The 12853-nt window shown below is 44.9% G+C and overlaps 1 protein-coding gene across 1 annotated transcript in view; it reads right to left on the bottom strand.

The window, feature by feature from the left end:
• The window catches only part of LOC124712529 (eclosion hormone-like), a 44030-nt gene extending 33232 nt beyond the window's left edge, over positions 1–10798 (bottom strand). The window contains exon 1 of the mRNA XM_047242842.1: positions 10711–10798. The gene's annotated coding sequence lies outside the window, so the exon portion shown is untranslated. The remainder of the gene's footprint in view (positions 1–10710) is intronic.
• Positions 10799–12853: the final 2055 nt, after the last annotated feature.

Below are 12853 nucleotides of genomic sequence, written 5' to 3' on the forward strand. Positions count from 1 at the left end.
GCAATCGTCTTCAATAGCCGTCTGTCACGATCACTCAACACGCACTTCCATCCAAGCTGTGACATAATGGATGTCGTTTTTACTTTTTCCCTGTATGCGGGGCCGGCCGCTGTGGCAGAGCGGTTCTAGGAGCTTCAGTCCGGAACCGCGCTGCTGCTACGGTCGCAGGTTCTAATCCTGCCTCGGGCATGGATGTGTGCGATGTCCTTAGGCTAGTTAGGTTTAAGTAGTTCTAGGGGACTGATGACCCCAGATTTTAAGTCCCATAGTGCTCAGAACCATTTGAACCATTTTGAACCCTGTATGCGGTATTAATCTTCGACGCGGTGCCTCTTGAAACATGAAACACTTCGATCAACTTGGTTACGAAGTATCCACCATACGAGTACCTACTGTCTTCCCACGCTCTAAGGGACTGAAGTCCGGTACAATGCACGTACAACTACACAGAACACTGTTATGAACACGACTGATATTTGCAGCGTATTGAGGACAGGGAGCAAGTGCAGTTCGTTATCAAATACAACAGTTCAACCGGCTGTTGAACTGTCTTGTCTAGCATCTGCGTTTGTTCAAGGACGCGTATCTAGCGGTGTGGTACTCTTATCCATTCCCGGTAGGAGAGTGTAAAGGATGCGTGTATAGTGTAGTACTGTGTTTGTGTTTTATGACGATGGTGAGAGGACGGAATGGGTGAAACCCAGTGCTAGTATACAGGGTGGTCCATTGATCGTGACGCGGCCAAATATCTCACGAAATCAGCGTCAAACGAAAAAACCACAAAGAACGAAACTTGTATAGCTTGAAGGGGGAAACCAGATGGCGCTATGGTTGGCCCGCTAGATGGCGCTGCCATAGGTCAAACGGATATGAACTGCGTTTTTTAAAATAGGAACCCCCGTTTTTATTACATATTCGTGTGGTACGTAAAGAAATATTAATGTTTTAGTTCGACCACTTTTTTCGCTCTGTCATAGATGGCGCTGTAATAGTCACAAACATATGTCTCACAATTTTAGACGAACAGTTGGTAACAGGTAGGTTTTTAAATTAAAATACAGAACGTAGGTACGTTTGAACATTTAATTTCGGTTGTTCCAATGTGAACTTATCATTTCTGAGAACGGATGCTGTTACAGCGTGATTACCTGTAAATACCACATTAATGCAATAAATGATCAAAATGATGTCCGTCAACTTCAATGCATTATTTAGCAATACGTGTAACGACATTCCTCTCAACAGCGAGTAGTTCGCCTTCCGTAATGTTCGCACATGCATTGACAATGCGCTGACGCATGTTGTCAGGCGTTGTCGGTGGATCACGATAGCAAATATCCTTCACCTTTCCCCACAGAAAGAAATCCGAGGACGTCAGATCCGGTGAACGTGCGGGCCATGGTATGGTACTTCGACGACCAATCCACCTGTCATGAAATACGCTATTCAATACCGCTTCAACCGCACGCGAGCTATGTGCCGGACATCCATCATGTTGGAAGTACATCACCATTCTGTCATTCAGTGAAACATCTTGTAGTAACATCGATAGAACATTACGTAGGAAATCAGCATACATTGCACCATTTAGATTGTCATAGATAAAATGGGGGCCAATTATCCTTCCTCCCATAATGCCGCACCATACATCAATCCGCCAAGGTCGCTGATGTTCCACTTGTCGCAGCCATCGTGGGTTTTCCGTTGCCCAATAGTGCATATTATGCCGGTTTACGTTACCACTGTTGGTCAATGTCGCTAAATAGAACGCGTGCAAAAAATCTGTCATCGTCCTGTAATTTCTCTTGTGCCAAGTGGCAGAACTGTACACGACGTTCAAAGTCGTCGCCATGCAATTCCTGGTGCATAGAAATCTGGTAGGGTGCAATCGATGTTGATGTAGCATTCTCAACACCAACGTTTTTGAGATTCCCGATTCTCGTGCAATTGGTCTGCTACTGATGTGCGGATTAGCCGCGACAGGAGCTAAAACTCCTACTTGGGCATCATCATTTGTTGCAGGTCGTGGTTGACGTTTCACCTGTGGCTGAACACTTCCTGTTACCTTAAATAACGTAACTATACGGCGAACGGTCCGGACACTTGGATGATGTCGTCAAGCATACCGAGCAGCATACACAGCACAGGCCCGGTGGGTATTTTGATCACAATAGCCATACATCAACACGATACCGATCTTTTCCGCAGTTGGTAAACCGCCCATTTTAACACGGGTAATGTATCGCCAGGCAAATACCGCCCGCACTGGCGGAATGTTACGTGAGACCACGTACTTATACGTTTGTGACTATTACAGCGCCATCTATCACAAAGCGAAAAAAGCGGTCCAACTAAAACATTCATGTTTCTTTATGTACTACACGAACCTGTAATAAAAAATGGGGGTTCCTATTTTAAAAAACGCAGTTGATATCCGTTTGACTTATGGCAACGCCATCTAGCGGGCCAACCATAGCGCCATCTGGTTCACCCCTTCAAGCTAGACGAGTTTCGTTCTTTGTAGTTTTTTCGTTTGATGCTGATTTCGTGAGATAGTGGGCCCGGTCACTATCAATGGACCACCCTGTTTAGTCTGCTCCTCTCGAGAAGCACCGAGAGTGCCTTCAAGGTTGACGTCCCCATCCGACTGATGGATCGCCATCAACAGTCTCACATGTCCTCAATGAGGAGGGGGAGTGGCTTGGAACTTAATCCATGAAACAGACGCAAAGACTGGTGGTCAGGAATGTAACGCCATCATCTCTCATCCCATTGCCGGCCAAATACTGGCAGTGATAATTTCACCTAACACCAGGATTCCAATCGGCCTACCTCCGAACCGTGCGTCAGCCGCACAGACGTTCTTTAGCACGGCTATTGACGCGGGAAGGGTAATTAGTTTAAGAAATGAAACACTAAAATAGTATAACAGATATGCTGTTTACTCGGGAACCTGGCTGATGATAAAAAGAAGTTACCAAATGCAAAATGACACTTACAAGAAAAGCTTACCTGGATAGGATTAATATGTTAAATCGAATATACAGGATGGTCAGAAATGATCTGGAAAGCTGGTATTGTTGTTGCGGGATAGGTTGTGCTGAGAAATAATTGTTAAGAGAAAATTCGAAACGTACCTCCGTTTCCTAGTTAATTAGAATTTAAGTTAGTCGATCATGCTGTTGCTCGAACAGATTCAAACGGCCTGCCATATACAATCACTCTTAGTTGTCCTATTAGCGTAGATGACAGCGTACGTGACTGCTCAGGCATTGGATCAGGCAGAGTCTTACTACTATCCAATTCCAATTTTTGTATCGCTCTCTTGTTCGGTTTTAGGAAACCAAACGAAGAACACGTTTGGCGACACCGTCTCTGTCGGTCCGCTTGAGTTAGTGTAGTTGGCTAACTTTAAAACTAATTAACTCGAAAACGGCGCAATATACTGAATTTTTTCTAAGCAATTACTTTCAGCACGATCTACCCTGCAACACTGTTATAAGGTTTTCAGATTGTTTCAGACCACCCTGTACGCTTAAGTGTTTGGAAACATATTCTGAAAGTATTTTTCTGGACTGTGACCCTATACGGGCGTGAAACATGGACAATAATCAGTATGGACAATATGACAATTAAAGCTTTTCGAATAGTTGTATTAGAGAAGAATGACGGAGACTGGATAATGAATCGGATCGAGGAGGTAATAGCTGTATGGCACCACTCGGCTAAAAGGAGAGCAGGTTCACACTGTCGTTTGATGAACAACATACAAGGATAGTTAATTAGTTACATGTTCCGTAGATCTCTTGGACGATTCTTTCATGGAAGTGATGCGAACGGAGTCAGTTTACAGGATCAGTGTTCTAGGCTTGGACATTACTGTTCTTCTCAAATTGCGATGGTTTATTTATTACGAATTTCATTAGCGAATACATGAAGTAGGTGGATGAGCACCACATATTATTCTTATTGCTCGCTTTTGTTCAGTCATTACTGTCTTTCTAAGTGATGAGCTACCCTAGAAAATTACTCCTTAAAATATTATTCAGGAGAAATATGCAAAATACGTCAGGAGGTCGATACGTTTGTTTCTAGGATTAGCAATTATGCGAAGAGCAAAGGAAGTTATTCTTAATTGTTTGACAGGCTCAATAATATGCTTCTTCCAGTTCAAGTTTTCATCAATATGTATACCGAAAAATTTGGAATATTATTTCCTATTTACTGACTCATGCTCATGTCTTGCATCCGTTGTTGGAATGACTGTTTATTGTACAAAAATGAATGTAGTGTGGTTTCTTTTAAAAATATTAGTTAGCCGAGCGGTCTAAGGCGCTGCAGTCATGGACTGTGCGTCTGGACCCCGCGGAGGTTCGAGTCCTCCCTCGGGCATGGGTGTGTGTGTTTGTCCTTAGGATAATTTAGGTTAAGTAGTGTGTAAGCTTAGGGACTGAAGACCTTAGCAGTTAAGTTCCATAACATTCCCACACAGTTTTTTAAAAAAATATTAGGGAGAGTCCATTTTCAGAGAACTACTTAATATTTTTTTGAAAAATATCATTCACCAACTCTTATGTTGCTATCTCTCTAATGGGATTTATTGTAACACTAGTACCGTCTGCAAAATGTATCATTTTTCCGTGCAGAATGTTAAGTGGAAGGTCAATCACATATATGAGGAATAGGAATGGATCGAAAATTCAACCCTGTGGGACTCACATTGTGGTTATTTTATTTCTCAATCACCAAAATTTTTTACCATTCCGACACTGTCTGAATTTTTCAGGACAACCTTTTCCACTTTGTTTTGTAAGTATGATTCAAAGCAGCTGTGCATATCGCCGCCGTGCTTACCAAGTATTGGACCAAATTTCTCATTGTATTGAGGACTTTCTTGCAGGTAGAACTCAAATCGTCGCTGTTATCGCATCAAAATCGACAGGCGTAAGAGTGCTTCCAGTAGTACGCCAAGGAAGTGTGATAGGATCATTGCGGACTGTAAATGATCTGGTGGCTTGGAAGCTCAACGAGAATGTACGCGGACGGTCTAATTGGCTATAAAAGTGCACCAAGCCAGAAGACTATCGTGAGCAGCAGGAAGACCTGTAAAGGATCGATCATTGCTGCATGCACGGGCAGTTGACTGTGAGCGTAAATAAATGTAACGTACAGTGCGTAATAGTTGAAGAAATCCACTACTGTTCGATTACATCACTAGCGACAAATCACTGGGAACAGTAACTACCATAAAATACCTAGGAGTAACCTAAAGTGAAATGACAAGATACTAGGTCAGTTTGAAAAGTTCGCCGAATCACCACCAAATGTTAACGCTCGCGAAACGAGGTTATCTCATAACAGTTCATCATTTACAGTTTACACGTGATGCTTCAGTGCTCTGGGTATAGGTCTATGGTGACAACATCTCTCTATTGTTGATACTGTGTGGAAGGAAAAAATCGAGATTCGTGCAGTGATTAAATGCTTCATAAAGAAAGGTATGGAAGCAAAGGAAATGTACGCCGATTTTCAGAACACACTTGGGGGCTCTGCTCCTTCATATTCAACTGTTTCCAAGTGGACAAACAAGTTTAAATTTGGTATGGACAGTTTAGATGATGATCCGCGTAGTGGTCGGCCATGATATGGCACTACCCCATTAATTGTTGCAAAAATGCATAAAATGGTCATGGATGATCTCCGACTGAAAGTGGAGAAGCTGTAGGGGTATCGCCTGACAAGGAATAACACTTTACAATAGTGGAAATGAATATGTGAAAATTATCTGCTCGGTGGATGTCGCAACTCTTAACGCGGAACCAGAAACATCAGAATGGGAATGTCCGAACGATGTTTAACCCGACTTCAGAGAAACCAACAAGAGTTTTTGCACCGGTTTGCGACTACAAATGAAACTTGGGTCAAATATGGTACCCCAGAGATAAAAGAACCGTCAAACCAGTGGAAACCTGTTAGTTCATCACCACCAAAGAATGTAAAGGCAATGCTGTCGGTCGGAAAGGACGTGACGTAAATTTTCTAGAAAGCGAAAACGATCTTGCTGATATTATCTTTCTACTAGTCTACGGGACAATACTACGTTAATCTCCTGGACCAACTACAGCAAAAGACAACAGATTTGGCGACGAAGAAAGTCATTTTTCAACAAGACAGTGAGCGCCCGCAGACAAATATCGTTGCCATGGCAAAGATACATTATCTAAGATACGAATTGTTGTCACACCGGCCTTCGTAATCTGGCTCCATCAGACTTCCACATCTTTCCCAAACTCAAAACTTTCCTCGGTGGACGGAGATTCTCTTCAAACGAAGAACTGACTGCGGAAGTTGACGGGTATTTTGTATGCCTGGAGAACTAGTTTTCGAGATGGGATCAAGGCATTGGAACGTCGCTGAACCAAATGCATTAGTGTACAGGGAGACTATAACGAAAAATAAAAAAGTTTCGCTGAGGTAGGTCGCGTCTTTCTATTCCGTTCCGAGAAATTTTCAAATTGCGCTAGTAAAACAAACTGTAGGAAAAGCAGATGCCTGGCCGAGGCTAATTCGAAGAATCACGAGGCAAAATTCATCCACGAAATATGTGGCCTATGAAATATTTATTTTTGGCGGTTCTTGAGCATTGCTCGTCGGTATGGGATGCTTACGGGGTTGGATGAATAGAAGAGACAGCACGAAAACCGTGGAAGAACGGCGCGGGATGGTTTAGTCGGTGTAAGAACTTTACGGAAATGCTCAACAAACTCCAGTGGCAGGTGCAACACAAGAGGCACGGTTCAACACGGAGAGGTTAAGAATACACCACTGGCCATTAAAATTGCTACACCACGAAAATGACGTGATACAGACGCGAAATTTAACCGACAGTAAGAAGACGCTGTGGTATGCAAATGATTAGCTTTTCAGAGCATTCACACAAGGTTGGCGCCGGTGGCGACACCTACAACGTGCTGACATGAGAAAAGTTTCCAACCGATTTCTCATACATAAAAAGCAGTTGACCGGCATTGCCTGGTGAAACGTTGTTGTGATGCCTCTTGTAAGGAGGAGAAAGGCGTACCATCACGTTTCTGACTTTGATAAATGTCGGATTGTAGCCTATCGCGATTGCGGTTTACCGTATCGCGACATTGCTACTCCGTTGGTCGAGATCCAATGACTGTTAGCAGAATATGGAATCGGTGGGATCAGGAGGGTAATACGGAACGCCGTGCTGGATCCCAGCGGCCTCGTATCACTAGCAATAGAGATGACAGGCATCTTATCCGCACGGCTGTAACGGATCGTGCAGCCACGTCTCGATCCCTGAGTCGACAGATGGGGACGGCCGGCCGGTGTGGCCGTGCGGTTCTAGGCGCTTCAGTCTGGAACCACGTGACCGCTACGATCGCAGGTTCGAATCCTGCCTCAGGCATGGATGTGTGTGATGTCCTTAGGTTAGTTAGGTTTAAGTAGTTCTAAGTTCTAGGGGACTGATGACCGCAGATGTTAAGTCCCATTGTGCTCAAAGCTATTTTGACAGATGGGGACGTTTGCAAAACAACAACCATCTGCACGAACAGTTCGACGACGTTTGCAGCAGCATGGACTATCAGCTCGGAGACCATGGCTGCGGTTACCCTTGACGCTCATCACAGACAGGAGCGCCTCAGCGACGAACCCGGGGGCACGAATGGCAAAACGTCATTTTTTCGGATGAATCAATGTTCTGTATACAGCTTTTGGCGACATCGCGGTGAACGCACATTGGCAGCGTGTATTCGTCATCGTATCACCCGGCGTGATGGTATGGGATGCCATTGGTTACACGTCTCGGTCACCTCTTGTTCGCATTGACGGCACTTTGAACAGAGGACGTTACATTTCAGATGTGTTACGACCCGTGGCACTACCCTTCATTCGTTCCCTGCGAAACTCTACATTTCAGCAGGATAACGCACGACCGCATGTTGCAGGTCCTGTACGGGCCTTTCTTGAAGCAGAGAATGTTAGACTGCTGCCTGGCCAGCACATTCTCCAAATCTCTCACCAATTGAAAACGTTTGGTCAGTGGTGGCCGAGTAACTGGCTCGTCACAATACGCCAGTCACCACTTTTGATGAACTGTGGTATCGTGTTGAAGCTGCATGGGCAGCTGTACCTGTACACGCCATCCAAGCTCTGTTTGACTCAATGCCCAGGCGTATCAAAGCCGTTATTTCGGCCAGAGATGGTTGTTCTGGGTTCTGATTTCTCAGGATCTATGCACCGAAATTGCGTGAAAATGTAATCACGTGTCAGTGCTAGTATAATATATTTGTCCAATGAATACCCGTTTATCACCTGCATTTCTTCTTGGTGTAGCAATTTTAATGGCCAGTAGTGTATTTGTGCCTGGCAGGAACTAGAACCCTCATCTCCTGCTTGACGCTAGAGGCCGCCTTGACAGCCTCGGTCACCCGAGCTCTCTCCCCTGGCCGACCCAGACTTCCATACGTCACCGCATTCGTCCAAATCCTACACTTGCGCAGGTACCGTGAGTCCCGTACGGGGAAGAACTGCAGGACGGGGGTGAGTCCTGCTTTGGTAGCTCTGACGGTAGAGCATTTGCCCGCGAAATGCAAAGGTCCCGAGTTCGAGTCTCTTTGCGGCACACAGCTTTAATCTGCCAGGAAGTTTCACATCAGCGCACACTCCACTGTAGAGTGAAAACCTCATTCAAAACCCGTACGTTTAAACTCGGAGGCCAGTTATTAGGCATGAAATACTAACTTGTAGAGCCTGTGTTGTTCTATTGGTCTTTAGAATGTCCTGTACGGGACTCCCAGTGCCAGTATACGATATAGACGAAAGGTGTCACGTACGGAAGTATGAGCTGGTCTAGGGAGCGCACAGTGGTTGCTGTGGCGGTTAAAGCGACCGATCGCGTTAAGGGGAAACGGCAGGGCGACGGTCGAAAAAACTCGAAATTAAATATTACGGAATTCGAATGTATATACATTGAAGAATTATTCCTCAAAATATTATGAGCGAACCCCGTAAAGTAAAGATTTTGTGAGCGTTTGAAGCCGAGCGTACACGACAAATGGTTCAAATGGCTCTGAGCACTATGGAACTTAACATCTGAGGTCATGTCCGCTAGAACTTAGAACTACTTAAACTTAACTAACCTAAGGACATCACACACATCCATGTCCGGGGTAGGATTCGAACCTGCGACCGTAGTGGTTGCGAGGTTCCAGACTGTAGGGCCTAGAACCGCTCGTCCACCACGGCCGGCGTGCACGACACTGCTCGGCGTTAGAGAACCGGTTTCGCGCTCATGCTCCGTATTTATACCGATTTGAGTAAATCTGATTTACTGGAATGCCGTTTGGGCGGTTTTACTCAAAATGTGGACGAAAGTTTCAATAGTCTCATTTGGAGATGCGTTCAAAAAATAACATCCGGCAGAAACGAAATTGTCAACATTGCTTCAAATTTTGTTGTATATCTACTCAATGTAGGCTATACTGCATTAATGCACGTACTAAATGCCCTTCAAATCAAAATCAGCGATGAAATGCGCCGGTTCTGTAAAGACAGAGACGCTAGCGGCCATGCGATCAGCGACGAAAAGGGCTTTGTGGACAAAAATGAGGACTTATCAGGTCAAAGTAATTGAAAACGGTCATCCACTACCCGGGGAGATAGTTATTATGGACCAGGCATCAATTATATCCCACAAGCTTCAGGTTTCGCCCCCCTTTTTTGTTTAAACGCGTTTTTCTCAAAACCATGTTTTTCGGGATGGTCACGCACACTACCACTTTCATCCGATTTTAACGATTTTTGGTCTTCCTTGAAGCAAATTGAATTCTCTTCAGTTCATCGTAGTCGATGTCGATGTATAGTATTTTTTGGCCAAAAAAGGGGGGTCCAGAAAATGGCCATTTTTTTCAAATATCTATAACTTCCCCATATATATACATATTTGAAAATCTCTGCGATGAACTAGAATTACAACTGTAAGGATAAGGGTGATATGTCAATTTCATGTTTCAGATAACCGCAATCGGAGTTACAGCGACAACCGTCGATCTACGTCCTTTGAGAGCTGCCTCGGGAAAATCCCATTTACACAGTGAAGATATTAATTATTTTTCAATAAAAAAATACCAACAAAAACTTCAATGTACGTTTTATTCATTGCAGCAAATCTCATTTGTTTACTACACTGCAGTACAGAGAAAAAAATCCTGAACCTGAGCAATATTTTCGTCCGTCACCGTGTCGCTCCCCCCTAAGCGGAGATGTGGTCTCGCGTCCCGGCCAGGGACAAATTTTCTTTGGCCACCAATGTTTAGCGCAGCCAAAGTTTAGCGAGATTCACAAATGCGAATATGATTCTCGTATCACGCATGCGTGTCTGAAGGACGCTACAAAGTACATTAGAACAACATAGGCACTGCAGTTTACGAGTTTACAACTGAAATTACGAGGGAGTACGTCCAGGGAAGACTCGGAAACATATTACTTCGTGTCACATGCGTCTCGTGAAATCGCAACAACGAGAAAACCAGCGAAATTATACCTAATACGGAGACTGACAATCAGTCATTTATCCCACGCGCCGTTCGCGAATGCAACAGAGTTCTACCAGAGGTAGCTTCCAGGTAGCTAACTGAGTGTCGTTTTTGCTGACCATCCCACGTGGACTGCTGGACTTACCTACAGGAGAAGATCGCCGTGGAGTCGTGCTGTCGTGTGTCGTCACCAGCTGCGACCCACGTCTTTATAACGGCGCGTCCTACCCCACCCCCACCCCAGGAGCCCATTGTGGAGCCCGCCTCGCCGCGTCTTCTGCGTCCCCCCTTCCCCTCCCCTCCCTCGTCACCCTTCCCTTATCAATAGGAGCGCTTGTGATGCTTCCCCGGATTGCTTGCCGCTGTCACACGAAAACACACGCCACGCCCCTGGCGCGTTGTTATAGAAGCGCTGCAGGGACGCTGTATTCACACAGTCGAACCCTCATTTCGGTTTATTTCTCGAGCATAAAAGGCGCCTCCTCCTGGAAACTGTGCTCTCGGCGAAACATTTTACGTGCAGCCTAGGAAATTACCGGACACGTGTTTCTTCACAGAAACCAGCACCGATACCGAAAAGAAATTCATCGTACAATATCCAATTCGCGCCCTTCACATACGACATTCCACGCCGCAGTGCAACCAGACATTGTGTCACACTCATTACACTGAAGAACACGATCCACCAAGCCAGATTTTCTTCACTTCTTACTAGCAGGTCATTTCTATTAAGACTACATGAGTTAATGTAATTTACTCAAGAGAAATTGTCTATGTTTTTGAAAATTTTGCTTCTTGCATCTTTTATTAAGAGAAACTTAGTGTTTTCATCATCTTTCCTTTATAACTGGCATTTTTTCAATCAAATTCAATAAATTTGTTGTATTTCAAATTATACTTTGTAATTTTTACTCGGAATATTTTCTTACAAATTCCGTGACAGTGTATTGGTACTGATCCTACCCATACATGATGAGTGGATTTTTGTCTTCAGTTTTATTAATTTTTACCTCAGTACAACAACAAAACTAATAATTGTTGTCGACAAACGTGATGTGACATTTACGAACGAAATGTATTTTATATCGGAAAATAATTGCAGTAGGTATCATTAAATGACTCCTGAGTGTCATCTCTGGGCATTCGCCATATGCAGTTTTTCTGTTAACAGTAGTGGAGAGTTTGTGGTTAGCCATGGATGGACTCAGTCATGTGCAGCAGTTTTTTTTTAATGTCGGCAATGTTCACGTGTTATGAAGATAGAAATAATAATAAACGGCTTAGCTTAGAATCAGGCAGAATGATACTAATCATTTAATCGTATACGTAAATTAGAGAACCTTAAAATACTTTTTCAGCAGAAATCGTTGAATAAGCTAAATGAACTACACTTCTGGAAATTGAAATAAGAACACCGTGAATTCATTGTCCTAGGAAGGGGAAACTTTATTGACACATTCCTGGGGTCAGATACATCACATGATCACACTGACAGAACCACAGGAACATAGACACAGGCAACAGAGCATGCACAATGTCGGCACTAGTACAGTGTATATCCACCTTTCGCAGCAATGCAGGCTGCTGTTCTCCCATGGAGACGATCGTAGAGATGCTGGATGTAGTCCTGTGGAACGGCTTGCCATGCCATTTCCACCTGGCGCCTCAGTTGGACCAGCGTTCGTGCTGGACGTGCAGACCGCGTGAGACGACGCTTCATCCAGTCCCAAACATGCTCAATGGGGGACAGATCCGGAGATCTTGCTGGCCAGGGTAGTTGACTTACACCTTCTAGAGCACGTTGGGTGGCACGGGATACATGCGGACGTGCATTGTCCTGTTGGAACAGCAAGTTCCCTTGCCGGTCTAGGAATGGTAGAACGATGGGTTCGATGACGGTTTGGATGTACCGTGCACTATTCAGTGTCCCCTCGACGATCACCAGTGGTGTACGGCCAGTGTAGGAGATCGCTCCCCACACCATGATGCCGGGTGTTGGCCCTGTGTGCCTCGGTCGTATGCAGTCCTGATTGTGGCGCTCACCTGCACGGCGCCAAACACGCATACGACCATCATTGGCACCAAGGCAGAAGCGACTCTCATCGCTGAAGACGACACGTCTCCATTCGTCCCTCCATTCAAGCCTGTCGCGACACCACTGGAGGCGGGCTGCACGATGTTGGGGCGTGAGCGGAAGACGGCCTAACGGTGTGCGGGACCGTAGCCCAGCTTCATGGAGACGGTTGCGAATGGTCCTCGCCGATACCCCAGGAGCAACAGTGTCCCTA

The sequence above is a fragment of the Schistocerca piceifrons genome, chromosome 8, assembly GCF_021461385.2.
Source record: "Schistocerca piceifrons isolate TAMUIC-IGC-003096 chromosome 8, iqSchPice1.1, whole genome shotgun sequence".
NCBI lineage: Eukaryota > Metazoa > Arthropoda > Insecta > Orthoptera > Acrididae > Schistocerca > Schistocerca piceifrons.